Raw genomic sequence first — 12,865 nt, 5'->3', positions numbered from 1 at the left:
GTAAGTACTACTTCTAAAAGTGGAACATGTATTTCATGCCTTTAGTCAGGGTTGTAATGACTAATGACTCGAGTCATGACTCGACTGAGTCATGATATTTTGGTGACTCGACTTGACTCGAGTCATTTTCTTAAAAATGAAAAATGACTCGACTCGAGTCAATTTGTGCATTGACTCGACTTGTACTAGAGTCACTACGCATGACTCGGAGTCCGAGTCTCAGACCAAGTCATATGACTCTAGACTGGGTCTAGCAAGACAGGCATTTCATTGTAATTTCGAAAAATAGTAAAGTTATCCCACTATAATTATTTTGTCTATCAGTACTGACACTTGAAAATGCTACCAGAAACTGTTATAAGTGAGGACAATTAGTATATTATAATGCGAACCATTCGATATCACCAGACAGAGTAATAAAAAGTGGGTTAACAAGACTTTTTAACTGGAAACAGAGCAGTCAGCACAATGACTTGGACTCGGACTCGAGTCAAAACTTGTGACTCGGAACCTTGTGACTTGGTTACAACCCTGCCTTTAGTCCAGATATTTTCAAAGGTGATATGCTAAGCAGCTCTAAAAGTAAAAAAAAGTCAGAGTCCACTTTTCAAGATTAGGACACGCCATGGACATGCTAGATTACGATATGACAAGTAAATGCTAGATTGCGAAACATCAGTTTCAAACGTCATAATGAGCCATATATACTGTGATGAATTATTTCATATGGGCGAAGGACGACAATGTGGTGTGAACGGAACCACGCCAACCCGCGACCTAAATTATATTCACCGATACTTTCGTGAAATCATACTGGTCACTCCGTATCCACTGCGCGCGAAGTGCGACGAAAATTCTACGCTTTACTCAACTTTTACGAAAATTAAATGTTGATACTCCGTGAAAACAGCCCCGAAATTTCTCAGGCTATCTTCCTGATTGGTAGATTGAACTACTTCTACTTGACTAACTGAAAACAGCGAAAAGTAAGTAGATCCCAAATATTACGAAGTAGGGTAATCTTAGCGCTGGCGGCCACACCTCAAAATTCAATGTAACCGGTATTATCCGAAAGCTATTGTTATACTGATTCCGAATATATAATTTTTATCTGGTTCCGGGCACTGGAACCCCCCCAAAAACGAACTCAAAGATGAAAATTCCCATTGTTTTAGACAATCGGAAATCTCCGAAACAATGCGCGATCAACTCCGCGAGCCCATTGTGTCGCCACAAATAGTCCACTCGGACTTACGAAGTGTTCCCAGTGATACTTGGCATAATCCAAACCGCTACGCATGCTGTTGATAGCGTCGGCATTTAACTTAACGATTTTTTTACAGTGCATTCATTGACGGACGGAGTAGAACAGTGGATCAGTATTTCGCCGGCAATCCCACAGTCGTCGAGCATGTCATTGTCCAGTGTTTCAATTCAAGTCAATGTCCAGTGTTTCAATTCAAGTCAAAATACAAGCCGAATTTACTGAATTATTTCGCCTATATTCAGATCCGGGAAAGTGTGTTTTATAATCGGGAGTAGATGCCAGAAATGAGTTTAACTGATAATTTGCGGTAGCATTTAAGACATGTTGAATTGAACCTGGTGCGTCCTGGGAAAATTGTCCCGGGGTACTAGAGATGTGCTTAACCGATATCTTGCGATAGCAGTTTAACATAAATAAGAATGAATCATTGACATACACAGTTACTACCCAGCTGTTTTCCTGGGGACAAAATCCAAGTAGATACGACTAGCGATCATGACCAACTGTCCACGGCCCGTTTTCGTATCGCTAAAACTTTTCCTTGCCCACACCTTATGCATCTGATCATCCCTCGCCAGTCGATCAATAGCCATGATGACTCTAACGCAGTCATATTTATGCCCTCGCCGATCAATGTCATACCAGGAAAAGCCTTTCAATAACATCAGTCTTGAACTCTTATCATATTGCTCCTCGTTTATCACTCGATTTCAATAACAACAGGTACACAGCTCAATGAAAGATTCGTGTATTGTCGTAACAGAAGAAAACAACAAGTAGCACAAAACACAGAACATATTAACATACTGAGCCTATTAGCAGAGTACTTCACGGCGGTTGCCCGACATATGAGCAATGAGCATGCGACACAATGGAAAACGTCAGTTCAGCATGGAACACATCAGCATGTGACTGTATAAAACCTTACCCTAACCCAACCATAAATCCAACCCTAACCTACCCCTAACCCGTAAGTTGACCCCCATTCTCATGTGTCGCATGCCAAATTGTCGCAAGCTGTAATGTCGCGTGCTCATATGTCCACGGACCCCCCGTCGACTGCCGGATGGCCGGCGGGATACTGTTCCACACATCAGGTCCGGCATATTTGATAGAGCGATGATCTTTTTGGTCGATCATATGATATTTGGACGACGGGGACGCGCGTGTGTTGTACTTGTGCGCTTTTGATTCAGAGGTAAAGAAGTCATTGAAATATTCGGGGCAACGACCGCAGTCAAACTGGTACATAAACGTGGCGATGCTGTAGTTTCTGCAGTGGCTTGAGTGCAGTTTTACTGGCAGCCCCCCCAACAGAGGATGCCATAATGTAACTTCGATTGGATTAAGGATTTAAGGATTCCTCATTCGCACTGCAATTATTTTTCATTCGCACAAGTGCGAAACGGCATGCAGGTTGAAAAGCACTGTCTTAAACTATTCAATGTATCTAAAACGGCTGTCGCTGACATCCTGCAACAATACAATGTTACAAATAACTGAAAATACGGTACTGATGTTATGTACATTCTGGAAGTGTTTGAAGGAAGCCAGTCATCAGCTCTTGCCTCCATATATAGGCTACTACTCAAGTTGCGTATACTTAACCGGGAGATTATTGTACAGTGTACAGGCACAGATACACCGACTTCCACTATACAGGATTCGGCTCATTCTGGAATCCAGACCGCTTCTGAAAACCAGGAAGATTGTTCCTGCGGACTCCGGTCAGACGCATGGGCGGATATCAGTCGTAGAATTGAATGCAAGTTTAGATCTACTTGACTAGATCGACAGATTGTTCTGTCTTCAGCCGAATCCCTAACATTCATGTATCTTCGCGGAATGGGTGACGGTGCTGTAGCGGATGTACCACTGCAGATCGATTTCGTCTACTTGTAGTCCTACTACTTGCGTTGCGTGATCGAGAGGAAGTCAGAGTGACGCTGACGATTACGCCAAACACGGTCTATATATTACTGTTACGCTCAAAAAATATACGGTGTCGTAAACATAAAAGAAATTGCCACGAAAACTTGCTACCGGAACAGTCGTATGCCGATTGGATCGCTACTCTACGTGGAATCTGCAAAGATTGCAACTTCACGTGTTCGAGAGAACGGTATGGAAACTTCTCTATACACTATATTTTGGAGGCCGATTCCGAGTCCGACAAAAGTCCGATACGTTTGTATCGGGTATCGATGAGCGCGTGGTCTGGAGACGAATGCAGCGGTACCTCGCTTGACCCTGTAGCGTCTGCAGTCGTGACGGAACCTCGGATAGCCCTCCTATGAAAACCCGTATTCCGTCGCGTCGGCATTTAAATTTACGGACTTTCCTTACAGTGCATTCATCTACGGACGGAGTTGAACAGTGGATCAGTATTTCGCCGGCAATTCCACAGTCGTCGAGCATGTCCAGTGTTTCAATTCAAGTTGAAATGCAAGCCAATTTTACTGAAGTTATTTCGCTTACTCAGATTCGGGAAAAGGATACAATGAAAAGATAGGGAGGTGTCGAAACAACTTGGAGTAGCCTTTAAGATCAGACACCCGCCTTAGCCTAGGCGAAGTAAATAAGAGGCATGCACAAATTGCACACTGAATGAAAAGTGATGCAGAGAATATAAGACGCAAGTAACAAAATGAGGTGGCATGTAGCGGAGGTTGATGTTAGGTCGTGGTCCGGTAATCCTGAAGATTGGCTAGTATTCGAGGGGACGTATTGCTGTTTTAAAATCGGTTGATACCAGAGATGGGATTAACTGATAATTTGCAGTAGCATTTAAGACTTGCTGAATTGAACCTGGTCCGTTTGTGGTGTGATGCTGCTGGGAAAACGGTGGAAACTTCCCTATATACACTATATTTTGGAGGCCGATTCTGAGTCCGACAAACGTTCGATACGATTGTATCGGGTATCGATGAACGCGTGGTCTGGAGACGAATGCAGCGGTATCTCGTTTGGCCCTGTAGCGTCTACGGTCGTGACGGAACCTCGGATAGCCCTCCTATGAAAACCCGTATTCCGTCGCTTTGTCATCAATTCGACGAGGACTTGCAAGGCATTACGCCTAAACGGTCTGGGCCACAGGTAGGGCAATGCATTCAGCGTCTGACTCTTCCTACATTGAAATTTAGCAGAGTGTATACCGATATCACCCCAATTTGGATTATGAATAAAATAGTATTTACGGTGCCCACCGTAAACAATATTTTATAATTTTTCGACGACAATAACTACGCTTCCACCGGTCGGAATTGAACCAAATTTGGTGAACATCGTTTCTATGGACAACCTAACACATTCATGGGGTGAACAAAAATTTTTCAACTTTTTTGTTGTTTACTTTTATATAATAAATAGAAACTTTCTTCTCCTGTAGCAACGTGGCTACTGGTTGGAATTGAACCGAATTTGGTGTGTAGGCTTAAATTAGGTAACCTAACAATTTTATCAAGTAGTCAGTACGATTTGAGAAAAAAAGTCATTTTTGAAGACCCCTAATTCACTTGATTGGGTCGCTAAATGGGCTGCTTTTGAAGCTTGTGTCACCGAAGACACATTCTTGCAGATAGAAGCGTTGCGATTGCAACTTCCGATCGACAATCGGGAAATTCTGGACGAGATATTGAAAGCTGTTCATAGCCGGAGATAGAACTAATGTCACCAACTACCGACCTATATCTGTCCTACCGTGTATTGGGATTGTTATGTTCGTGCATTTTACGTTGGTATAGTGATTTCATCTTGCAACCTGTTCAGTCTCTGCAATATCCTATGAAATATCTTGTGTTCGCAAAATACAAATCTTCTGTGAATTACAGTGTGTATACAAGTATTCATTGAAAGGGGTTTCCGGGTATGATATTGATGGACGAGGATTAATATGACAGGGTCATAAGAGTCACGGCTAATGGTCGGGTCGACTTGTGAGGGCTGATCAGATGCTAAGTTTAAACGCCGAGACGGCCTACAGCAAGCGTAGCGAAATTAATTTGAATGCATCGTACCGCAGAAATACTATTTGAATAGTTTTTCCCAGCTGCATAAAACCACGAACGCGTAATAACTTCAGTAAAATCGGCTTGTATTTTACCATGATTTGGGATACTGGATTAAATTTAAATGTGAAAAGTTTTAGCGATACAAAAACGGGCCGTGGACAGTTGGTCATGATCGCTAGTCGTAGCTACTTGGATTTTGTCCCCAGGAAAACAGCTGGGTAGTAACAATTTTCCCAGGACGCACCAGGTTCAATTCAACATGTCTTAAATGCTACCGCAAATTATCAGTTAAACTCATTTCTGGCATCTACTCCCGATTATAAAACACACTTTCCCGGATCTGAATATAGGCGAAATAATTTCAGTAAATTCGGCTTGTATTTTGACTTGAATTGAAACACTGGACAATGACATGCTCGACGACTGTGGGATTGCCGGCGAAATACTGATCCACTGTTCTACTCCGTCCGTCAATGAATGCACTGTAAAAAAATCGTTAAGTTAAATGCCGACGCTATCAACAGCATGCGTAGCGGTTTGGATTATGCCAAGTATCACTGGGAACACTTCGTAAGTCCGAGTGGACTATTTGTGGCGACACAATGGGCTCGCGGAGTTGATCGCGCATTGTTTCGGAGATTTCCGATTGTCTAAAACAATGGGAATTTTCATCTTTGAGTTTGTTTTTGGGGGGGTTCCAGTGCCCGGAACCAGATAAAAATTATATATTCGGAATCAGTATAACAATAGCTTTCGGATAATACCGGTTATATTGAATTTTGAGGTGTGGCCGCCAGCGCTAAGATTACCCGAAGTAGAAGTAGCGAAAATCAGATCTACTTGAGTAAGTACCAGAAGTAGAGGAAAACTACTTGAGTACTTCGAAAAAGTAGAAGTACTTCGTTACTCACCACCTCTGGATGTACTTCATGGGTTCATAATTGGTTTAGCGATAGGGCCGATAGAGTTATCACAGGATCGAGGTGGTCAGTAACAGAGCAGACCCCTGCATCTATCTGAAACTATTTCTCTTCATATCTTTATTTTTCTGCTTTGACATGAAGTTGTTTTGGCATGTCTATGAAAGAAAAGAGATACTTCTATACACCAGAGTGAAGTTATCACACAAAATTCTATCACACAAATCGAAGGGTACATACTAAATGTGAAATGCAACAACGTGAACGGTTGTATCAACATACTGATGGAACAATGGCGTATCCGGATATGGTATCCGGATTTGGACACTGACACATGATAAAACGTATATAAAACTCTGTCCATACCAAATTTTAGGCAGATCTGTCACGGAAAACGTGTCCAAACAGACAACTATGATTTATCGCAAGATTATTTCAATCAAATACAATACGCAAGAAGATGTTACAATTTCAATTATCGCTGCCGCATCAAAACGCAGAAACGCTCTGTAGTCAAAACTTGTCCCAAATTATAATCGAACCGAATTTCAGCCAATTCTACCCTCTAATTCGAGTCGAATTTCATCTCTACTTTTCAGAGAAATTGCGCGAGTATCATCACCTGGCCAATATTTGTCGAAAAATAGCACATGGCCGTCTGATTTAAAATGTCACCATTTCAATGATCGATACGGCATCAAAATGTAGACACGTTCACGAGTCGAAGCTTGTCCTGAAGCATGTTCTAACTAAGTTTCGTCGAATTTTACCGTCTTGTTCCGGTTGAAATTAGAGTGTAGTTTCAAAAGAATCCGTGCGATTATCACCTGGCCAACGTCTTTCGCAAAATTACACGTATAGCTCTCGGATTAAAGACGCCGATATTTCTATCATAGACAGGTGCTCCACTTTTAACCACGTTCAGGAGTCGAAGCTTGTCCCAAAGCATAATCGAACCGAGTTTTAGCCAATTCTACCGTCTAGTTCGAGTCGAATTTCATCTCTACTTTTCATAGAAATTGCGCGAGTATCATCACCTCGCCAATATTTGTCGAAAAATAGCACATGGCCGTCTGATTTAAGATGTCACCATTTCAATGATCGATACGGCATCAAAATGTAGACACGTTCACGAGTCGAAGCTTGTTCTGAAGCATGTTCGAACTAAGTTTCATCGAATTTTACCGTCTTGTTACGGTTAAAATTAGAGTGTAGTTTCAAAAGAATCCGTGCGATTATCATCTGGCCAACGTCTTTCGCAAAATTACACGTATAGCTCTCGGATTAAAGACGCCGATATTTCTATCATAGACAAGTGCTCCACTTTTAACCACGTTCAGGAGTCGAGGCTTGTCCCAAAGCATAATCGAACCGAGTTTTAGCCAATTCTACCGTCTAGTTCGAGTCGAATTTCATCTCTCCTTTTCAGAGAAATTGCGCGAGTATCATCACCTCGCCAATATTTGTCGAAAAATTGCACATGGCCGTCTGATTTAAGATGTCACCATTTCAATGATCGATACGCCATCAAAATGTAGACACGTTCACGAGTCGAAGCTTGTTCTGAAGCATGTTCGAACTAAGTTTCATCGAATTTTACCGTCTTGTTTCGGTTGAAATTAGAGTGTAGTTTCAAAAGAATCCGTGCGATTATCATCTGGCCAACGTCTTTCGCAAAATTACACGTATAGCTCTCGGATTAAAGACGCCGATATTTCTATCATAGACAAGTGCTCCACTTTTAACCACGTTCAGGAGTCGAGGCTTGTCCCAAAGCATAATCGAACCGAGTTTTAGCCAATTCTACCGTCTAGTTCGAGTCGAATTTCATCTCTCCTTTTCAGAGAAATTGCGCGAGTATCATCACCTCGCCAATATTTGTCGAAAAATTGCACATGGCCGTCTGATTTAAGATGTCACCATTTCAATGATCGATACGGCATCAAAATGTAGACACGTTCACGAGTCGAAGCTTGTTCTGAAGCATGTTCGAACTAAGTTTCATCGAATTTTACCGTCTTGTTTCGGTTGAAATTAGAGTGTAGTTTCAAAATAACCCGTGCGATTATCACCTGGCCAACGTCTTTCCCAAAATTACACGTATAGCTCTCGGATTAAAGACGCCGATATTTCTATCGCTCGCCAACGCCCTGAGGGGGTCGCTGGCGCCCACTTTGGGAACCACTGTTGTAGACGAAAAAATAGGTGATTAGTGAGGATGATTATTTTTGCAAAAAACTGCTCTAGAAAATTAAAAAAAGAGAAAGTTTTCCATGGGTAGACGGGTAGGTATCCCTAAAAGACGGAAAAACGCAAACAGCGGAAAACGAGCGCTAAAACGCGGAAATACGCATTCCTAAAAGACGGAAACAGCAGAAAAGTCGAATATGCTGAATTTGCCGGAAGATTGACCATCGACCACATGGCAAACTTTGATACTGTACTGACATAATATGCTGGCTGTGGAATATAAATAAAGGGAGCGTAGAGGAAGATAATCGTAGCAGCGGAAATATCGGAACAGTTAGTCATAATAATTTGAGGCGAATTTGGCGGAAGGTTGACCATCGATGTAAGCCATTGGTTCCCAACCTTTTTCCACCCACGTACCATTTCGAGGTTTTATGGAGTGCTCGAGTACCACCCACATCCGTCACTCTCTCAAGACTCTCTCTCTCTCTCTCTCTCTCTCTCTCTCTCTCCACAGTAATAAACCAAATTACAACGTCCGCGTTGACAGTTAAAAATCTTGTATTCATCATAACGCATATGCAGGGCTAACGCCAGATTATGACTAAAGCAAAGGGAACACAGAAATATGCCTACTTGTATCGCCGGTAATGTCACTGTTTTAGCGGTTCTTAACTGTATTCAACCGGACCATCATCGTATATTTTCGCCAATTTCATCGTTCGCAAATATTGTCGTTGCGACTCGCTAGAATGAAACCCCTGCGATTCGTGTGTTATCTATATATGCTTGAAGATAAAGCATTCCAGTGAGAAGCAATGGCAAGAGGCAACATTTTGGATTCCGTTGACTGGTCTGGCCCGCGAACGATTTCATGACTCTGATCCGCGATGCATTTTGAGTTTGACACCCCTGAACTAGGCATTATCAGCCAGGGTGGATGGGGTGGATGGAATTGTTTTTTTCACCACCAATCACAAAAAGAACAACATAATGAAATAATGTCCATTTATTTAATGCAATGGCTTCATTTGTTTATTTACCACTTGCTGGTCGATGCGTCGCATACGTATGCTCATTGCTCACAGCGCTTCGAAAGTCATGTATGGGCGCAACAAGTCGGGTTCGTTTCTTCGACTTGATAGTCACCAGCGATGAAAATCCTTGCTCGCATTCCCACGTATAAGAGAAAATTAGAAGCTGGGAATAGCGTGAGACGACAGCTCCAAAAAACTCAAAATCAACCCCACCTGAACTAATAACTCCCTTCGGTCGAAAAAAAACTGAATACCCTCGCGTACCACCTGGAAGACCTTCGCGTAGCACTAGGGGTACGCGTACCACAGGTTGGGAACCACTGATGTAAGCGGACTCTGATAACTGACATAATATGCTGGCTGTGTAATCTAAATAAGCAGGAAACGGAGCGTAGCGGAAGATATTCGAAGCAGCGGAAACAACGTAAAAATCAACCATTCATGTTTTTCAGCGCTCGTCTTTTTTATGTGCTCGTCAATTACATAAAATTCATTGTTGGGCTTCATTTCTCTTTTTTTAATTTTCTAGAGCAGTTTTTTGCAAAAATAATCATCCTCACTAATCAACTATTTTTTCGTCTACAACAGTGGTTCCCAAAGTGGGCGCCAGCGACCCCCTCAGGGCGTTGGCGAGCGTGAAGCGGGCGCGGGCCACGAAATGGGCGATTGGGGGCAGACTTGGAAAACTAGAAAATTTTCAGCTTTTCCGAATTAGATTAGGATTAGAATTAGAGCTACAAAGTTGTTTCCAAATTTGACTCGGTTGCACTTCCAGTGGTCACCGACACGCGGCCCTTTTATGATCATGATATTTGTTATTGTATTTGTACTTTAATAAAATATTTCTTCTTTTGTGGCAACCTTGCCCATCGCTAATCTTAGTGACCCGCCACGCGTTTTGAGTTAACGACCGGTGCACTATATAGTTCTCATGCATGGCTGAAAGCTCTTTCCGGTGGAGCTGATGTTGCATTCATCCCTACAAGTTTTCTAACAGCAACCGATTATCTGTTTTCCAGTAACTCAAAACATCGCAGTCCACGCTCTCACGCTCTGCTGGGAAATATCTTTCCACTTCATCATCTAATCTATTTTCTTTGGTTAGATCTGAAGCATATTATCCTATTTTTCCTTGAGTATAGTTGAATGCATGAAGGTGAACAAGCCTGTGTTACCTATCTATTTTTCTTTGCTGTTGTTCTGTTTGTGATCGAAACTAGAAGGTTGTTCCCTAGGGTTACTATATTTTGGAAATCTGAAAAGAGGACACTTTTCCAAAATTTTCAGACTTGCAATTCCGGAGGAAAATCCTGAAAAACTGATCAATTTTTCCCACTTCGTGGTCGGTTGACGAATAAAAAAGGTCAACTTTCCGGCTCAGCTCCCGAAATACCCGCCGGAGCGTAACTTCAGTGCTGATTTACTGTATATCAGTCGAATTTTACCCTATTTTTTTAACCAAAATTCTCAAAAAAGAGGACATTTGGGCGTCCTCCGAATACATTTTCAAAAAAGTAAAAAAAGAGGACAAATGCCCTTGAAAGGGGACGTATGGTAACCAATGTTCCCTCTAAGCGGCGCACTTGCGCAACCGCGCACTGCTGACACGGTCTCTGCGCATAGAAAATCTAAGCTGCGCATAAATAATACGAAGTGATGACCTTTTTTTAGTCATTACGCACTGTTGTTGTCATTACGCACAGTGAGTTTGCGAATGCGCGCAGACTCGTGAAAAATTAGAGGGAACATTGATGGTAACCCTATTGTACCCAGACTACAAGCTACTATGCTAGCCTGTCTATTATTCGTCACTCTAACTCAGTGGTTCCCAACCTGTGGTACGCGAAGGTCTTCCATAGGTGGTACGCGAGCAAATTCTGTGTTTTTTTTTCTACCGAAGGGAGTTATTAGTTAAGGTTGGGTTGAACACAAAGATTGTTCTCCAATAAACTTCGGGCTTAGCATGATGGCCTCCTCGTACTCGATTCTAGCTTCTCACGCTATTCCCCAGCTGCTAATTTTCCCTTCTACGGGAGTGCGAGCAAGGATTTTCATCTCTGATGACCAATGTTCCCTCTAATTTTTCATGAGTCTGCGCAAACACGCCAACTCACTGCGCAGGCCCTCGGACAACAGTGCGCAACCACCCTCCAATAGGGTGATAAAACTAACTACTGGGGGGCTTCGCCCCCCAGACCCCTCTTCGGCTCTACGCTTATTCTGGTACTTATCATGTACATTGGGTGCCCATTTAGTAGTAGCGTCCATAAACGCGCGAAGGGCGAAAAAATTTCTATAATTCATGATTGCATCGGCCAATATAATCGGGAATTGCATATATATTGCGATCAATTTTTATCCTCTCCCTGCTCACATAATCAGATTTACCGGTAGAGCTGATCCAGTAAGGTATGTTGGAATAGATAGGCCCTCTAAATAATTGTAAAACATCTTCGGGCGTACCCGTTGATATAATGACTTCGTTACATGATGCTTTTTCGTGACCCCCCCTATCTGCTATGTCCAAAGATATTGAAATCGCCAAAACGTACTAAAATAAAAGACGTACACGATTTCAAATTGGTATTTCTCAACTGGAAAATAATGTTCCCTCGATAAGGCATTTGTCTTGTTGTGGGACTCGGATCGCCGGACAGGAACATTCGGCGCCAGCCATTTAGGCGCCCATGGACATTGACAATTACACATATATTTGTATACATCATAGTTTTCGGTCAGCACCGGGGCAGTCTTTTTCGCCCAAGGTTTTCTCGCTGCTGATCGTTCTGGCGCACTTCTTGGATTCGCATGTTACATAGCCCTTAACTTCATATGTCTTGGCGCGTCATGGTGCGGTAATGGCCGACGCCCAACTGCCCAATTTTTGTTGGGAAAGGGTACCCAATAATCACCATGATTTATGTTAATCCTCGAAATAATTTTGGACCCCCTTCGAGCTCGGCCCCTCCAATTGGGGGGTTTGGGGTGCGAAAGTTACGGTCCTGAGTAAATCTTACACAATGTTCATGCCACGCGAAGAAGACTATCATTCGTTAGTTTCTCGCAGATTAAGTTCGAGCTATAGCCCATTGTTATTTATAACTTTGTTAAACCATGTTATTTCGCCATTCCCAGAAAATAATGCGCTATTGAAATGATATCAGTATCGCTCACGTGTACGAGGCCATACCAAAAAAATATCTTCCGTGAGGTGATAACACTATTTGGCCCTGGTAATGTTCCATCTTAATTTTCACGAATCTGCGCGCCTGCGTGGTCCATTGGACAACAGTGCGCAGCAACTATAAAAAAAAACATCATTTCTGATTTTTTGTGCGCAGCGTAGATTTTCTGTGCGTAGAGACCGTTTCAGCACTGCGCATTTGCGCACGTGCGCAGCTTAGAGGGAACATTGCAGTGATGACCATCAAGTCGAAGAAA

Source organism: Botryllus schlosseri, chromosome 9 (genome assembly GCF_051294905.1).
Source record: "Botryllus schlosseri isolate E-star chromosome 9, Bs_hap1, whole genome shotgun sequence".
Classification (NCBI taxonomy): Eukaryota; Metazoa; Chordata; class Ascidiacea; order Stolidobranchia; family Styelidae; genus Botryllus; species Botryllus schlosseri.
Note: the sequence above shows the minus strand (reverse complement) of the source record.